General features: G+C 40.3%; 1 long non-coding RNA gene across 1 annotated transcript in view; it reads left to right on the top strand.

Moving 5' to 3' along the window:
- Window positions 1-14,356, top strand: part of LOC142031413 (uncharacterized) — a 28,502-nt gene extending 14,146 nt beyond the window's left edge. Inside the window, exons 2-4 of the long non-coding RNA XR_012650509.1 lie at window positions 11,457-11,543; window positions 12,180-12,363; window positions 14,005-14,356. This is a non-coding gene — a long non-coding RNA (uncharacterized LOC142031413). The remainder of the gene's footprint in view (window positions 1-11,456; window positions 11,544-12,179; window positions 12,364-14,004) is intronic.
- Window positions 14,357-19,773: the final 5,417 nt, after the last annotated feature.

Raw genomic sequence — 19,773 nt, 5'->3', positions numbered from 1 at the left:
GCTGCACTTCCAGTCCAGACCTGTGCATCTGGAGAGCCACCAGCTCAAACCCTACACTGGTGTGCTGCCACTGCAGCCTCCCACAAAAACTTCAGCTGACATGTCAGTGCCACATGTGTCCTTCTCCTCCTTTTCAAGAGGCTCTTTCATGTAGGGAAATATATTGTACTATCCAGAAATCTTTCTCAAGTGACCACCCAAAGGATTAGTGAAAATGGGTTGCCCAGTAACAGCACTGATTTTTATTTGACCTGCAGTTAAAGTCCAGTCTGGGAAGGCTGATGTATGTATTACAAATAGTCTGTAAGGCACATTACACTGAATAGAAGTCTTAAGACATATCCTGTATTAAGATGCCTTTTCCCAAATAATTTCCTAATTTTTCTGACTGCCTCCTGCTTAAGGGTCGTGTGGTTGAACAAAGAGATGCTGAACCACCGTCACCTCTCCTACTCCCATTTGAGCGTGCAGAGGATCCAGCGTGTGCATACTGTAACACAATTTCCATAGCAACACCAGAAGGGTCTTGTTAACCACAGGTAACACAAACTCTCACAAAGGTTTTAAAGCATCCTGCAAGCCTTGAAAAGAAGGTGCCAAATACGCAGATTATAATTTAAAATGCCTGATAAGAGCATAATTTTAAAGTAGCAATTGAAAAGGGAGATCTCTTTCAGGTGGAAACAGTATTGTTGTTCAGCTCATCCAGCTCTATTCTAAGACAACTCCCTAAGAAAAATTTTCTGTTTCTTATAAAATATTGTTTTAATAGTTAATATGAATCATGAGGGAAACTTTACTACAGAAAAGACCACATAATTTCATCTAGATAATTGTTGGTTTTCTATATATCTGCTATATAAAGCTATAACACAACTGACAGATAGCCAAAGAGAAATAGAGCAGTAATGGTGCTATTGCTCCCTCTACTGTAAATATTCATTATTTCTTATTACAGGTGATAACAATCCAAGTCATAAAAATAATTCAACTAATCAAAAAAAAATCAACAAAAAAAATCGTGTTTTCAGAATGGCATAACCAAATTATTATGTTCCCTAGCAATGCAGTGGAAAATATATCCAATGAAATGTTGCCTTTTTTTTTAATATATAAAAAAACAAGCAGGTATCTGTAGGTTTTAATTCTAGCTGTAGTGATAGGTAAGCATTAAATGGATAGTTGCATCCATTACCTTAAAAAAAATAAACACATGAGCAAACCTTTCTACCATTGATCACACTCTTGCTTCCTAGTGGCAAAGGCAAAACAGAAATAATAAGTGCCCAGTGAGAGGTATTTTGACCTTCTGAACAGCCTCCTATTATGAACATCAGCACTGAGGAATTCAGGGAATTAATGAGGGAGAGTGGAAAATAAACAAGAAGGTGATTCATGAGGAGATTTACAGGGCTGAACTCTATGTGCATGGGAAAGCAGATTATTGAATAACACACAGCCTTCCATTACCAGAACCGCCTTATTTCTCAGCTCAGCAACCAAACACATTCATTGCTGAGGTGCCAGGCTTACACAGAAAGTCTTCAAACAAACTCTGATCCTCTGTCAAAGACCAAAGAGGCTGAACGTAATTTTATCCAAACCATCTAAAAATAGATTGCTATTGAGCAGAGGACAGAAAGAAGTTGCCTCAGCACCAAATTGCTCTCTTCAGAGGCTTTATTCCTTTGCAACTAGACATTTGTAATTTAAGAAAAAAAGCTTCTTCCATCTTTTCTGCAATATTATAGTAATGGAGAATGAGAATGTAGCCGCTAGATTTTTAGTACAGAATTCCTGCTGGGAGGCAATTTAAAATTGCCTTCCCTCTTTCTCAGTCCCTGCTACGGCTCACAGCAATCAGCAGCAAGGGGAGTCCAGCAAAGGAGGGGCCAAGGGCAGGCACATGCGGGAACATCACCCCGGACCTGGCTGGCACTTGCACAGGCAGCATCACGTTTGACAAAGATCCCCAAGATCCACAGAACAGGGAAGATTCATACACCTCCAAATTCCCCAGCTATTTAGAGAGCAATTTGAAAGTTAATTGCCCTTTTATCCTTTCTCTAAAATATTTCTTTACAGAAAGGAATGAGATAGCTTTCATTTTCTACTAATTTTAATTATACAAGATAAGGATCCTCAGCCAATTTGTCTTAACACACTCTCCACTCTTCAGTTTGGACAAAGCACCTCTTCTTGTTTTACCACTGATTGAAATCAATAGAAAAATCCTGGCCGATTTCACCGAGCTATGGATCAGATCTTTGCGCTCTGCAGCCTTTAAGGATCTGAAATCGTGACTGTACTTTAACATACAGAATTTTTTCTTTTGTGCAAGAAAGCATGTGTCAGGCGCTTTGGGGAGTGTGTTTCAAGTGTTATTCACTCCGTGCTCTGGTGCTTGAGGAAGCATATGGCTCTTTGTGTTTGAAGTCCCATAAATCTGCATTAGTTTAAAATATATGAATGTGAATCATTAGCCTAAGATTTCAGAGCTAGTAAAAGAGAACACAAGTTCAATATCACTTTTAAGCATTTCTGAATTTGACATTATCATGACTGAAAATAAGAAACACCATCGCTGCATATTTAAAATGTGTCACTGACCATGCTTAGGACATAGGATCTAGGGATAAAAACTTCTTTCAAAGTTCAAAAACACTTTTTTTTTTTTCTGAATCTTCACGGACAAATAGCTTATGAAGATTACGTATGCAAAATAGCGGCACCATCACTTGAATCTAATTAAAACCATTTGTCAGAAACATATTTTTAAATTCAATGAGACCTGTACAGCCAGCCTTGAGTTCAAACTACAATTATCCTGCCCTGCATATAATTAGAATCACAGGGATTAATGAGCACATACAGTTACACATTTTTTTCGTCCACCCAGGTTTTTCATGTCAGAGGAGGAAGGAAATAAGTCCCTGAGGAAGAAGGTAAAAAATAAAATAAAAGGAAAAGCTGTGTATTTAAGACCACACTAAAGTGAAAAGCATCCACAGAGAATAAAGGGGGTTTTGGTGTGAAAGAAGGACTTGGCAAGGTTTGGAAATATTTCCAAAACTTTTACTTCTAAACTGTCTTCATGACATGGCCAGAAAGATTTGGGATTCAGGTGTGCTTGTCTTTAGACACAAGGATTACTGTCTTAAGGTAGCCTTGAAAGTTCTAGATGTTTAACCACTGACTGAATTAATAAAAGCCATTTATTTCAAGTAAAGAGAAAAGACACATTAAAATAACAAGGAGGCAAGATAAAATTCCTTTTTTACATGCACCTCGTTTCCACTTTGTTTATTCCTTATCTAAAGGCAAGAAAAAATGAAAGTGATATGTAATGTCAAAGTAGGTTTTCACTACCTTAATGCTCCTCCCACTTCAGACTTTTACCAAAACCTTGAAGGTGTTCCAGCCCTTGCTCTATGTTGGGTCACAAAGGACAGAACAGCTAGAAAACAGTGAGCTCTTACTAAAACTTCTCTCTCCCACCATAACTTATTATCTCACCTGACATTTCTCCTGTGGTAGATTAAAGGTGGGGCAGCAATGGGCGGCTCCACATCACAGAAGATGAGCAGAACTAAATAGAATAAAATGCAAAGATCTTGTATCTTAAATCACATTGCTATCACAAAAAGAGATATGGTCTGCAAAGACAAGGAATATAATTTATTGGTTCAGCGGATATATTTGGGAAACACCAGATAGGCTTTTGGGTGCATAAGTCTTCCTTCAGGCCTTTGCAATACTTTTCCCTAAAAAGCAGTTTACATTCCCCCAGATATGTCTGGTTTTCCCAGTAATACCACCTGACCTAATAACATGTAGTATATTTTGCTACACCATTTGCCTTGCTCATGTCTTTAGGTTGGATCATCACAGCTACAACACTGTAACACTATGGCAAGACTGAATTCCACACTTGTTAGCTTAGCCACAGGTTGGGCAGGCACTGGCATCCTTTCATCACTCAGAAATAGTTCTCAAATAATAATCTTAAAAGATTTCCAGACACAAAGAAGTCTGTGGTAATAAAAAAAGAAATGTCCGTGTCAGGTATATGTCCAAAGCTCAGGACTTAGATTTAGTCATCACAACTGCTGTTTTAATTCATAGGTGCTATGCCTTATCAAGGCTATGCCTTTTCAGTGCTTTGTACCCCTTCTCTTAACCTGATACAAAGCTTGCCTTTTCACTAGTGTTTCATGGACTCTGGGTGCAACTAAGTTAACTAATCTGAGTCAGTCAATAAAGAATTTATCTGTCATTGGCATCTTACAAATTGTCTTGCTTGTTTTTTCCTGAGGAGATGCTCCTTTAAAGGCTGGATGAAGACTGAACCCGCAATACATGAAGTGTGGATATGCAGATTCCTTATGTTTTCATAGCTTTCCCCCATATACATAATATATGGTGCTTGCATGGTGTGGGCAGAGCTATGCTGCTGACAACTTGTCTTTACAACAAATGCCTCTATTTGCTGTAAGAAATCCAACCACTTTTTGCAAAGCAAAAGGTGGAAAAAAGCAGACTCTGGCTGCAGCTAGGCTAAATACTCCGAACAACAGCGGCATTTCTTTTTTTAGTTCAATCAACAGTAGTTTCTTTCCAATTTTCACCACCAAGTCATTTCCCCCCGTGGTCATTATGTCATTATTTGTACAGCAATAGCTGCTTTACAGAAGTAGAAGACACTGGTCCTTTCGCCAGTGTCAATAGTCAGTGGAAGGACCACATCTCAGACCTGTGACGACGGACTCACAGGAAGGGGCTTTGTGCAGGCACGTTCGATTGCCTTTCCAGTGCCAGAACAGATATCAGGCTCTCATTTTAAAATGATGCAAAAGAGAAAAGTGATAAAAAGCACAGGGCAGACAAAAGAAAGGCTGAGCTCTGTAATGACATGATTCTCTGCTTTCACTGTGTGCTCAAATACATCAGCTCTTTTTCTAAATTAAAGCGTGATTTAGTAGCCTTCCTGACTAGCAAATAACTGCTATATAGCAAGATTTGTCCACTATTTAAGTATCAGTATTAGACTCTATCCTTTTCCCTTGTTAGCAATTGAAGGCAATTGCTAAAATTTCTGGCTCTTTGCTTTTAAGCAGAAATTGGTTTTGTCAATGCTTCTCTGCTGGCAGGGATCACCTGTGGCAGGACCCCAGCTTGTGCCCCTTTGACCACTTCATCTTCAAAGTAAATGACTTGCCCTGCTGGGGTGGTCTTTCTCTCCCCCACCATGCAGCTCTGCACCAGGGTACCCCAGGGCTCCTCTCCCAGCTCTGTCTCCACTACCCACCAGCCCTGCAGCAACCTGCTGCACCCCAGGCACTGCCCTATTCTACCTCTTCCCCCATGCTCCATTTCAAGCCCTAATCTTTCTTCCAGGGAATTGTAATTTAGGTTTAATACAAAACTTTTAAAAGAACCTTATTTGGTTTCATCTTGTTTAGGCAAAGGTAGGAGACAGACTTTCTGGACTTAAAGGATTTATTATGTTAAGTACCTGAGTCGGTAAAGAATTTCATTACAATACTCTTCAAGGTCATGAAAATGCAAGGTTTTATTTTATTTTCACTACAAAGTTTGCAGTCATGTTGCATTTCTTCTTTCTTATCAAAGAGAAGCTCCAGAGTCTTTCTGAACCTTAGTTACGTTAAAATAACATGGTAAGAATGAAGTCATTCTAATTTGATCATTTACAATGCCACTTACCGAATGGAGACCTGTGGCTAATTTGGGACATAAACAAAGTGGCATTTTAACCCCAGTTGTCTTTGCCACTGTCCCAGAACATCTTTGCTCCCCCAGCATGGTAGAGTAAGAAACTCCTGTCTTGGCTACAGAACTCTAGGAGTTTTGAAACTGGGCAAGAGTCAAACTGGGCAAGAAAGAGTCATACTGGGCAAAATGTGGGACAGTAGGGACACCTAAATTTCAGAAAAAATATATGTAGAGCAAGGAGTTGAAAACACAATATCCTACTTACAGGCTGTCATGAACAGTATACAAAACCCATGGATAAGGTCCCAGGCTTAAGCCCTGACCACAAGAAGATGACAGCACCAAAGGGGTCATTCATGCCTATAAGCAGCATGGGAACTCTTTCAGGGAACTTCATGTTTGGTTGCCACTTCTGTTTGGGAAGCCCTTGTTAAAACTCTCCAGCTATTGCTTCCTCCTGGGCAGGAGGTGGCCAGAAGTCTTGGCTTTTTCATGCTCAGCCTCAGTTGCCACATGCCCATCTCAACATGTTACAGAAACTTGCTACAGCATGCAATAGCTCCCTAGAACAAGTTTCCATATGCTTTTTTTTCCCCTAATGCTGTTTAAGCAGGACCCATTTCAAAGTTCTTGTACATTCATGCATCTGCACAGGAGACCTCATGATTTGAGACAGGCACATGGCAACTAGAGGTGAGCACAAAAAGGGGTCAAAAGGAGAAAATGAACAGGTTCTTTGCAAGGCAATGGCCTTTTTTTTTTTCAGTCTGCCAATGTATATCCATTAAATATTTTGTCTGCTTATTCTTTTTGTGATAGTAAATAACCAATTCTGTTCTTGACTTTTGTGATACTGATCTCTTCAACTTCCTTTGTGCTACATGCGCACACATGTACAAGTCTTCTACAAATTACTCTGCTGAGATGGCCACCAGGTAAAAGTTATTAGAGTCATCACTGGAGGGGAGTACCACCTCCTGCACATGCACATAAATTCCTGCCATTTTTTTGGCCATATTTACCATCAGAATAGTATGAGGGTTTTTAGAAGTACAAGGGGTCAGACTATTATTTCCATCTCCCTTTCAGGATGCACGATTCTCCACCAGTTTTTTCCACTTTAATCAGTTTTAAGTATCTCAAGCAACTATGCTTTCTCATGAAGCACATTCTGCTGACATTTCATTACATTGGGTTATGTTCAAAACTAAGTCACACCCTTAGAAGAAAGTCCTGTGGAGATGCTAAAGGATCTGGTTCAAAATTTAACAATACCACTGACTTTTTTTTTTACTACCTCTGAGGCCTTTCTGCAGCCTGCATGCCAGATAATTTATTCCATCAAATTTTCAGTATTTTGGGACTGAGGCTGATTTCAGTATTTCTCTGCTGATGCATCATCCCTTACATATTTCCCTCGTTAGTGGACAAAACACTGCAGGGAGGGAGGGTGAACTGGAGGTCTTCTGCCATTTATATTAATGGCATGAAAACTGCAAATATCAATATTGTTATTCAGTCCACTGAAAACAGGCTAGAATCTCATCAGTAATTATGATTTAGTGAACAGAGCCTATTTTAAAACAATACATTTTCTCTCTTGGCACCCTCTTTCTTTTCTCCAGAGAAAACATTGTGTCTATGCCTAATTTTTCTGGATTTTTTTCTTACTTTCATCATAGAAATTAGAAGGAGGACAACCCTCTTTTGCTCTGCCATGTTCTTGGTTTGGACCAAATCTAGAACAGGTGCTAAAAATCTTGATCATTTGTTGAGACAATATGGGGATAATACCCTCACAAAAGATTGTCACATAGTAGAGAATGCAGAAATAACTCTGCAAAATAGAGTAGAAACAAAAGAAAAGTTGTAAGCAAAAGAAAACATGCATAGGATGTGTTTTTGCTTATCATTTTCAGCATAAATATACAAGGAATCTAAGGAAAATATGGATTCCACTGCAGGACCCAAGATAAAAACCCAAATCTCTCTACTACCTACAGAAAAAGACTGCAACAAAAACTGATACAGAAAAAACTAAACTCATAAAATGAGGAAAGTCACTCTGATTTTCTCCCATTCCCTCCTGATTACCTTTCTGAAGGTCATCCCATTCCCACCTGGAGTTCATCATTCAGGCCCTGCTACCAAGCTCAAGACCTTAAAAGCAGGATCATATTTACCAGGATTTTCTTATTAATTTCTTGATTTGTAACTTAATGGTTTGAAAGAAATGTTTGTAAGTATCATTTTAGGCAAAAAGAGGTCCAGCAGACAGTATTCAAAGAATGCTAAACTGATGATCTATGCTAATTGCTTCCACCAGTTTGCTGAAGAGCCTCAGCTGAACATAATATTGAAAGTACATTTCTCTTTGCACCACTGCAAAAGGATTTCCAACACCTCTCACAGAACAGCTGAAGCTATTACTAGTTTTGTGCCACCATCCCTTGATACAAATGACAGTGTGCTTCTCCATTTAGCAGCCACTTTTCTTTGCTCTTCTCTGCTGTTTCCCCCACAAGTTCTGTTTTACTATCATTTTTTGATATAGTACCTTTCAGTTTCCCTTTCCAACTGTGCACCATGAAGACTTCTCCATTGTAGTTTTCTCCCTAGCTGCTGAAAATTATAATTATTTCTTCTAGTACTTGGCTTCCTACCCTTTGATCCTTTTTTTGCCTTCCTAGTAAGCCACCTGACCCTTTCATACTTCCTCCACCCCTTTTTCCCCTCATTCACTTCCTCCTCTTCTTTCCCAATTGCTTTCATCTTTCTTTGTCTTTTTTGCTCTGGCTTCCCAGTTTTTCTTCTCCTCAGCTGAAAATGTAAATTTTTTCCTAGAGCCTGATAAAGCCCAGAAGTCAAAAACATAATCTTTAATCTTATTTTCTGATTTTCAGTATGGATTCTATTAAAATGGAGTTGGGGTTTTCCACTTTAGGGTATACTGATGCAGCATTATCAGAGTTCTAGTTACATGTTAAAGGACTAAAGGAATTGAAAAGAATTAAAAGCCAAAGCAAAATTTAGATCCTTTAGATATTTTGCTAATTTAGATATTAGCTAAAATTATGTACAGATGTAGATGTACACTCAGCATCTCCATCTTTCATTATGTATTGCTCTTTGTAGCTCTCTGGTCTCTTTATATTAGTGATACCAAAAAAAAAATACTTGAAGCAGACCAAACCAAGAGATGGTTATCCAAACTGGCAGATTTGTTTATGGGCAGGGGACTGACCAAGCTGCACAATGGGAGAATAAGAGCCAGGAATGTAACGTTTGCCAATGGCATTCATCACACAGCACGCACATGGGTGGATGCTGCACTTAGCTCACAGGTTTGGCAGTGTGGGCTGCCCAAACCACTCAGGACGATCCCACAGAGGGATCTATAAAAGTAGAAGAGGAATTTACCTTACCCTCATGTTTCTTTTCAAATTTCTGAGTGGGGTAGACAAAAAAGCAGCTGAAAGCTTTTCCTACAAAAGAGGGAAAGCAGACTGGGTTCCCAGCCTTGTGTTCCCCCCAACCTACTGGTAACAAAGGACTTACAAAACTATCCTGTTCTTCTTAAAGATTCCCCCAACCAGCAAGTTCCCAGTTAAAACACAAGAAATCAGGGCTAGAACAGGTAAATTAGCTTTACCAAAGCCACAGCAAGGAGAGAAAAAAAACTCTAAAACTTTTAGCAAAAAAAATGCAGCTGTGCTTCCATCGTCACTACCTCAGTTTTACCCCTGTTTAACCTCCTTTAGCTCACTGGAGTTGCACAAAGACATCTGCCTGTGTGAGATTTCTGGCTCAGCACATGTACTTTGCTGGGCCAGTTTCAAGGTGAGCTTTGCAGTGAGGTCTCTGCACAAGGCAGCGCTCAGACAGACCTCATCACAAATCAAGGTCCAACCCTTCGTCAGGGCACCAGTTGCACACTTGGACCTTATGAGGCTTACACAAAGGCTCAGATATATGTGAGAAATGTTTTTAGGTTTCCATCAAGCAGTAAGCCCTCTAAGGTAATTGTAGCAGCACCTCTAACCTGCTGGGAAGCCTTGGAGAGGTTTTGCAGCAGCTCTCAGTTGCTGAGCTGTGTCAAGGCACAGCCTTGGCGAATTCACATGCTCCACATTCCTCACTGTCTGAGCCAGTCTCTGAGCACCACCTTCACAGGCTTTCTGGCTCATTCTGTGTGTCTAAAGTCAAGATACCGGTCTCAGAAAGATTATGTGCTCAGCAACATTTAAAACAGCCACTTTTTCTTTCTTAATGGAGTGGAAGTTCTGCTGACTATTTCTTTTTGTTATTAAATTGCTAATCATAGATCTAACTGCTTGCTCTAAAACCTAGTGTCAACACCAACTGGATGTACATCACCATCTGCCTTAAGATTCATTACTGAATTGCTGTGATTTAGTAAGTTGCAGCACAACAACCACACCAAAGTAATTCTTCATGTTTGCACTTAACCTGTGGAAAATATGAGAGGAATCATGTTAGCTTAAACCTCTGTGAAAGAGAAACACAGATGGATGTCTGAGTTCTACTTATAATGTTGTGGCCTCCTCTGTTGTACTTGCTGAACTTCTGACACCAGAGGATCAACAATCCCTTGGCTCTACTGTAATGCTGTCAGTAAATAATGTCTTAATGTGAGCTGTGGTAGGGGAAGAAGACTATTGGAGCAACCAGAACAAATACATTAGGACTGATACCACACGGGCACACAGCTGATTTTTGAAGACCAATGTGTTTTCACTTACTGTGGCCCAGTGCATGGCAGTGCTCCTACCAGTTGTGTCAGTGGTTGTGGAGGCTTCACCGCACTCATGGTTTGGGCTCTTGTGCCTCCTGACCATGTGCCAAGTAGCCCAAGAAGAAATTACAGCAGAGACTTTGGTGGCTAAGGCTCTGTGGATTCTTTGAGGGGGTGATATATGGTCCACAGATGTCCTCAAAGTAAATTTCCTCCCAGGAATGTGGTCTCCCAAGCTGCCATATAACCTTGTAACTCTGCAATGTAACACCATCACACAAAGACCCTTCTATGGAAAAATATTCCACTGGGCTGTTTTGCCCTTTTCTGTGCCCAGGAACACCTGGGCAGGTGCCATAGGATGCTGCAATCTCCTCCTTGGCACAGAGGGATACAGATAAGGGGAGCGAGGACTCCACAGAGGGCAGAAGGGAGAGACTGAAAGGCAGGGACCAGTTGCGAGTGTGAGGTGGGTGCACAGAACTGGTATGAAGATCCAGAATGTCATCTTTTATCCACAGCTTATCCACTGGATCTCCTTCCTCCATCTTGTGTTGACCTCCATTCTTTGATCCCCAACTTCCAAAGCCAAGGCCAGAAAGGAAACATGCGTTTGCACACCAGCATGTCAGAGGTGCCGTGCCTTCACCTTGCTGCTGACTCGTAGTCCCTGTGGTGCCAATTTGACTTAAGAAAAATGTCTATTTGATGATGAGTTGAAAACATGGAAGCTTTTGATAGTATCAGTTGTTATTGCTGTAGCTGGCAACGTGTCGCACAATGCCTCTTCTGCTTCCTCCCCAGCTAGCTGGGAAGTAGATGCAGGGTACGCCTGAGGCTGTCAGTCAGTGTCCCTTCCCTGCTGTAGGTGTATAGCAACTTCTCTGCTGGATGCTGGCTGGGTCATAGAGAGGGGAGAGGGAAAACTACTCACTCTTGCTGCTTTATTATCTGTTTCTCTTTGAAGCATAAAGTTTTCAGGAGAACTGGAGGGGAGGAACGATGGACGGGATCCAAATGAACTGTGATAAACAGGCTCCCTCCTGCCACTCAGGTAAGCCTAGGGGCCATGAAATAAGAAAATCCAGCAACCAGGCCATAACTGTCATTTTTTTCTTTTCCTGCCAAGTGTCAGAGCAGCCAGTGTTGCAGCAGGTGGCTAGAAAGGCTCACGGGTCATTTAGGATGAGTGAGAGCATACTTTGCTTCAGCCAAGGCCACATGCCATCCCTGTGTCATCCTACCTGCACCAGAGAATTAGGGAACAAAAAATTTGCAGCCTGAAGGAGACACCCTAGTGAATCTTGCTGCCCTTGGATTGTCAAATTGGATGGCAAAAACCCAAGATCAAGCAGGGAACTTAAAGTAAATAATTGATTTAGACCTCCCAGGCTTGCTGAAAGGTGATGATGGGATGAAGATGGGAACATCTGAGTTTCAAAAATGTATTCAGTGTTCAGAACTTTCCACCTGCATACATATTCCACGCTGCTAAGGTCCAAGAACAAACAATGTATGCAAGGCTGTATGTGCAAGGCTATTGTTTCCCTTGGCTATGGCTACAAATAGGGAAATAATAAACATTCAGGTCTCCTCTCTCTATTTAAGGATATGGTGATACAAAACCAGCAAGCTGCTCTGCATTGTCTTTCTCCCATATATCTCACAGACTATTTGTTCTTTCCAAAAGACAGGATACAAACACAGCATGCCTCCACTGCCAAGGCAGTTTGCTTTTACTTTGCTTCTGTCAAATAATCCCAGTGCTCAAACCCATGAAGAAGAAATCAGCCCCTCTTCTCTGCTCGCTTTCTTATCAAAACAGGGATTAAAGAAGGGTGAACCACTAGGAGCAAACTGGGGGAGGAAGGAGTGTAAGTAGACTTTTCCTAATGCTAGCAGTGTGCATGTCCATAACAACCTCCCGCTGACTTATTTCCGTTAGTGATAATGTGGTTACGGCACAGCAGCTTTCTGAGAGACACTTCCTTTGCACATGTTGATCCTCTCATCATTATTAAGCTTTTGTTTTTATCATAGAATTACTGTGCTATGCTAAATCAAGAATTCATGTTTCTCTGTAATTAAATACATTCCTATTAAACAATGTTTATGAACTATTCTGCATAGTAAGAAATTATGGCAAAGAATAATAAAATATAAATATGAATCATAACAAAAAACATGTGGATTATTTAATCAAAACCCAATGAAACTTGTTTAATTTTCTCAAGGAATAAGTGTCTACATTTGCAGTTTCTCAGATTGATTTAATTCATTCTCCATAAGCTTTGTTTCTGCTCTTAGCAGTCTGCAGAAAAAAAGTTACTGTGCCCATGTTCTATTGCATTTGTACCCTCTCAGCAGTGATATAAATGCTATTAAGCTCCCCTGACAGTTTGTCCAATACTTACAGATTATTGCTGTGGGTTTTTTCAACCCTGGGTCAATGCTGTATCACAAAATGTCTTAAAGGGAATGACACATGACGTTTTTGTTGTTATATTCTGTCTTATTACAGCACACAAAAAATTATTTAAAATTACCTACCTGTTAAAGCCAGCTTAGATAGCAGTAAGTTTAAAAATAATTATGTGTATCTAGATAAAAATAATTATGTATATGCAGTCAGGGTGAATATTTTCATATGACTCTCAAATGGTTTCTGAGAATCCTGAAGGTGAGGAAGCCCAGAGATAGCTGTTCATTTCCCAGGTGCTATGGGGAGTCTACAAAGAAGGTAAAACCAATCTTCTGGTTTTAATTTGTACCAAGCTCCTATACCCTTTTATTAAACAGTTCTTCACCAACCTGAAGAGACCAAAGTCCAACTGCTGCTGAGGCCAGTGTCTCTTGCAAATTGTTTACAAGTGTTAGAGGCAGGGTTCCCTGCACCTTCTGTGCAGGGGGAAGGAGAAGTTGGCCTTCTGCTACTGCTTTTCCAATGGAGGAATCTCGCTCTCTTTTGTATTCCTCCCACAGAGTTTCCTACAAGGCGGCATGATCCAGCCCTCAGTAATTAAGATTCCCATCCTCTTGCCACCACATTCAAGTACAAAGGCCTACTCTGACACCAATAGGAAAGAGAAAATAATATTATTAGCGCTAATTGGTCAGCAACAAATGTCTCTGGGACATATAAAGCCTATTCACTACTTGAAACGGTTACATAGCGGAACATATAACTGAGCACGAGAACTCCATCAAGAATCCTCAGCAAGCCTGCAACCAGTTCAGCACAGACTTCAGCTAAAGCTAAACCCAAATAACCAGTACACTTTGGTGAACGACAATTTAGTAACATTATTTAGCTTCTTATATCTGTGAAAAAAAGAACTGCTTGAAAGAAGAGAGTTGTATGTTCATGCTGTTTCACTTCCATAAGCAGCAGGCTATCTCCCCTGCACTTCCTGACGTTCAAATATATGCCAAGATGCAATTTTAGACAAAAGCACCAGGAAGGGAGAAAAACTTTATATATAGAAATAAAATAACCATTTCCATTTCATTTGTAGGCTAAAGCCACATAAAGAAGTATTGCCAACTTCCGCTGGAAGTTATTTAGGATTCACCTCTGGAGCAACCTCACTGCAGTCTACATAGAGCACAGTTCCTGTCACCTGAAACGAAGGCACCAGCCTCCCATAAACTTGAAGGAAGATTGCAAGAATGATAATATTCTGATATAAAAGCTTTCAAGTTTTCCTACTGTAATAATTACAAAAATGTACAATTTCTGTAGTTGTTCTGCTCTAATTACTGAATGATCCCTTTTTCGGGGTAGTACATTGTTACTATTTACAGCAGTCTTTTGCCAGACATCTAGTTTATATCTACATCAATAAATTTGTATCTATTGTGTTACATACCAACAGCACATAATTCAGAAGGTATGTACTGTTCTTGACTCTATATTCTTCATCCTTTAAGGTGTTTTGCATTTGAAGGTTTTTGACTAAAGCATCCAAACAATTTACAAAGGCCATACGCAGTCCGTGGGAACTATTTGTAGCATACTTATTTGTTGGTTTCGGACTAATATTATGTATCATTTCAGGGTAAATGGATAGGAACCAGGCCTTACCATGACCCTGCCTTCCCTTGTAAATCTTTTATGTTTCAGAGCTCAGATGACCTCCTGGAGTTATTGTTTTTAGGCTGTCTGCCTAAAATCATTCCACTTGAATCATGATTTTAAACAGGGGATTTGGGGGATACACAAACATTGGGAATATATATTTTAACATAAAACAGGCCCTAACTTAAATATACAATTCTAGAAGCTGACAGCCCAGTTGGACATTTGACTCATATTGTGCTGCTGTCCCCTCAGACAGTCACACACAGGTTCACATCTTTGCTGAGAAATACACTTGAAGGCTGTTCTTGCTTTTTTCCCAACCGCCTTGATCCCAGTGGAGCCTTTGTCTCCCAGACACAGAGCTCCCTGAACCAGGAACCACTCTATTTGTACAAATGTGTTTGCAAGTTCCCTGAAAAACTGCATGCAGTACCCCTTTCGCCCCGCTACATTTACACACCCCATGTTACCTTTAGGCATTCTGCAGCATAGACTATGTATAACCAGTACCTTGCCTATCTCCAGAGTCACAACAATGTTTCGAGGTGACCACCCTGAAGGGTTCAAACACTCTCTTCTTTGCTGATCTCTAGCATGATTACAAACAGCTATTATCTGGAGCCCTAGCGACCTGTCCAAGCTCCTAGCCTCACCCTTCCTTGAGCAATGCACAGCTGATAGGATCAGGGTGTTTGTGATTCACACAGGGATGCAGGGAAAGAGGAGCCTTGCTCCTGTCAGTAGACTACAGCCGGGCTCACAGAGGTGCTTCTAGAATCAGGTCCAGTGGTTCCTCTCCTTAAGACTGGCCAAGCTCCATGGAGAAAACCTCAGCCTCTGGTAATGATGGAAAATGGGGAAGAGCTTGGAAATGGGGAGAGAGGACCGGTGGATGGGCAGGCAGGTGGGGAGGGAGATAACTAGAGTAAGGATAAGCATGGAGCAGGAACAACTTAATATGCAGAGGACAGTGGCGGAGAGGGTGGTGTTAAGGTGGGAAAATTATGAAAAGGTGAGATACCTGCATGGACATTGGTCATGGAATGGGAGGAAATTATCAGATACAGGACAGTTTTGTGGTGAACTGTATGTTTAAGAATTCAGGGAGGTATTTTAGGACGAAGACTTGCAAAGGGTTGGGAAGTGAAATAAGAATGGGGGGTGGAATTGTAGAGGAAAAGGAGCTAATTGACTTTAGAACACCAAGGCGGGAACTACTGGACTTACACTGATGAATTTCCACTAAGCAGAGCAAAGAATACAGGTAGTAATGTCATATGGGGTGGTAATTTTTCAAGTGTAGAAACATAGATGTTCAAGGCCTGGAGGAACTCAAGCTTTTGGGATGTCATCTTTTGTCATTTTTCAGTGTAGCCTACAAATCTTTAAGAAGTTAATACAGCTTTCTTGGCATGATTTCTTGATCCACGAGTTTCATTAGCATTCTGCACAGTAGGAATTCAACTCCAGAAGTGTTTTTTCTTTTACTGTTTTTGAGCTAATACTTTCCAAGACCTATTTTGTCTGCTAGTAATCACTTGGGAGAGTGTTATAACCATTTTTTTTCCGTTTGTTTCACTTTTAATCACATTGAACAGCAAAAGTAGATGAATAAATTTCAAGACTGTAAACAGTTGTTTTCAGTTTCATCCTCTGGTTCTCGTGCAGAAACGTAATCCAAACACTAAATCAAATATTTAAAAACAGATCTACCTTCCTGACTTTCTTGTTAAAGAAATGAGACATTTCTTTAATATCAGACTCTGGAAATCTTTAGAAACAGCCTGCATTTTGAGCCTAAGGTATCTAATATCAATTGAAGCACATTTAGAAGCCAGTCGTCTTAAAGGTTTATCCCATACATACTGTAGTGCTCACTAAGCTCACAACATAATAGCATAGGTCACACTCCTCTTCAGAGGAGATCAGATGGGACAGAAAGCAAGAAGCCAGCACTGAACCTTGTAAAGGTAGGTCCACAGTAACAAAAGGGCTGACACTTTTGGTGCAAGAAAAAGGCAAAGAAACAGGAAATAAACTAAGGGAGATGACAACTACTGGACTCAGAATGGGGATTAGACTTGTGAGTGAAAGTGAGGGATTCAGTAAGAGATACTGAGCACAGAAACAGCTTATTTTAGGTCAGCAAGCTTCTTTCATGTGTTCTGACACAGGTGCTAAGACTGAGGCCACCACTTCCATCTCTGCAAATGAAACTGGAAATGAAGCTGTGAATAAGTCATAGCTCTGGAAATCAAACTGAAGAGAAGGAAAGGAAGAAAATCCAACATCTTGACAGAAGCCAGATAGGGAGAAGAAAAAATGCAATAGGTTTTACTCAAAAGCCAGGACAGTCTCTGCATGTCAGGTCATCCTCTGTATGAAAAAGATAGCAGGTCACCTTAGCCTAATTCAGCCCTGAGAAGGAGACCCTCATCCACCTGAGGCGGGACTCACAGAGCTTACAAGACAGCCAGTCCCATGATATAAGAAGCATTACAACACATCTGATTTCAAAGTCAATATTGGCAATTTAAGCGGTTGGAGAAGGACAGAGGATGTAGCAATTGCCTTAGAGAAAATCTCCTATATAGCTCCTTTATGTCTCTCCATATGGAGAAGAACACCAAGACACCAAGAGTTCAAGCTTCCCTGGCCTAAGCCAGGCAATGTCCCTCAGTTGTAATCCAAGATGACTCATGGTAGAAAAAGAAAAATCTGTTTTCCAGTCTCTATATTTTCAGCCTTCTCTGCTGTGGGAGTCATAAGTTATGCTAACGTATTCACTAGAAAGCAGAGTGAGATCACTAAATTCATTTCTCATAAGACAACAAACAGTCATGATATAGGAAAAGATCTCCAGTCACTTTCAGTACCAGGCTGGGCAAAATTGAAGGCAGTGATTTTTAGGTGATTTATTTATAATTTTTTTTCTGTAAAAGAGATATGACACAGATGCTGAGAAAGATTTTGTAAGTATTTGCCCAAACGTTTAAGGAAATATGAGGAGAAGGATATCACTGAAGGATTTACATGGCTGTTCCATAAGTGGAAGTAAAAATGATTGCTTGAGAACTTTAGCTGAGAAATATTGAAATGAAATGGAAGATTGAAAAGCAGACTTTCCAAATAAAGGCTGTGTTGGAGCTAGATGAGAAAAAGTGAAGCATAGTTCCCATCCTATAAAACAGGTTAGGAGAACCCTGTCTTAGAAGATAAATGCTTTTCCATGACTAAGGTCTACTTTACATCAATAATTGTTTTTCTCAGATATGATAATTAAGGTGAAGATGATGATATTGATGCTTTAATGCTCTTTACTTCTACTGAATAATTTAAGATGAACACAACATTTTGCCTTCAAGCTGTTACTTGCATCCTTTGATGTAGTCCCAGGCCTAAGGAGACATATCTAAGACATGCTTATTTTCCATCATTTCCTATATTGTTTCAAGGAGCAGATAATGATACGTATTCAGCACTGTTATGTGGTTTTTAAAGGAAATAATCCCAAGCCTACTATTAAATAAATAGTAAGATTCCTAATTATTTCAAATGCTTTAGGGTAAGGTCTAAAAAGAGTAAAAAATACTTAGGCCTCTGATAAGATCAGTTTGAGAAAGTTCCCAGTGTCTAAACTGAGAATACAGGTCAGCTTCCTAGCTAGGGCAAATGGAGTTGTGCTGATTTACATCAATTGCATATCTGGCCCAGCTGAGATTCCATTTTAAATGGACTGTAGCATCAGGCCCATGTTTTAACTAATTCATCAGAAAGATAACCAAAGCTCATCATTTTCACAGGCAGAAGATTCTGGCATTTTTTTAAACATCAGGGAATTCTTCAAATTGACAAAAATAATATTCAATAATAATATAAGTAAAATTTATATAAGCACAGTATGTACAATTAATTACAAGGTTTACTGTGAACCTGTTTCTCCCTCACCTCACTGCCATGTTCTGAAGCCAATCCAGTGCAGCAGCAACCCTAAACTGGAATAGCCAAGCAGTATACTAGATGTAATACACTGAATGTTTCTTACAGTGTGTTCTGACAAAACTTACTCATCACACTATGGTGTTAACATTGAATCAAAATGACAGTTGAAATGTCTGTGTTATTAATTACTTTGCTGATAGGAAGGGAAAATATTTGATAGAGGAAGTGTGTAGAGGCAGCTACACGTTGGTAGATTAAAGGGAGCAGTTTCTCATTCCAAGGACCTAGAGGATGACACCTAGATTAAAAATTCCCTTAACATATTTTAACAAATTAGAGAAATCCTGTGGAAAAAAGATAGCCATTCAATAAGGGAATGTGCAAAATTCTACAGAGAGTCAGGATTCAGCAACAATATTCACAACATAAGGAATAACTAGATAGCTCATACTGTTGCAGAAAGTTTTGAGGACTATTGTGAAATTCAAGTTCAATATCAGTTAACAACACTGTTCTGTTGCAAAAGAGAAAAACATTGTACTGAGAAATATAAACAGGGGTATCATTTATAGACAGATGATGTAATCCTTCTGTTATTCTTAGCATTGGTAAGGTCTCAGCTGGAGTGTTTTGTCCAGTTTTGGGCATCATATTTCAAGAAAGATGTGTATCAGCTGAAGACTCCAGATTAGAGTAACTAAAATTGTATGAAACACAACACACAGGCAGGATTGAGCAATTTCAGGTTGTTTACCATAGAAAATAGAATATCAAAGGTGACGTAGTAATTGTCTTCACATCTTTAAAACACAACTGCAAAGAAAAAAGGAAAGTGATGCTCTCCAAGTTCATGGAGAATAGAAAATGAGTCAGTAGGTTAAAATGCAGCAGGGAAGATTTAAGCTGGGAGCAGGACAAGCTTTTTCGCAGTGAAGCACTGCAACAGATTGCTCAGGGGGAATGGTAGCTCAGAGTGCAGCAGAGGCCAGCTGCTCCCTCAGGGTGGGAAGCTAGGAGCCACATGCAATGCCACAGCTGGCAGGGCAGAGACCCACCAGCCAGGCTCTGTCCCACTGCCCCCAGGAAGGGATCAGGCAGGCCGGGGGAGGCAGCCCTGAGCCCACGTCATCAGGCAAGTTCCTGGTGATGAGGCAGCTCCAAGGTCAAGTCAAGCAGTTAGTTAGCAGTCTGGGATCAGGAGGGCCCATGGTCAAGCAAAGCAGGACTGTAGTGGAGCTAGAGCCTGGCATTCTACGGCATT

This window comes from Buteo buteo, chromosome 5, assembly GCF_964188355.1.
Source record: "Buteo buteo chromosome 5, bButBut1.hap1.1, whole genome shotgun sequence".
NCBI classification, from domain to species: Eukaryota; Metazoa; Chordata; class Aves; order Accipitriformes; family Accipitridae; genus Buteo; species Buteo buteo.
Note: the sequence above shows the minus strand (reverse complement) of the source record. Positions and strands in the feature narration are given on the sequence as shown.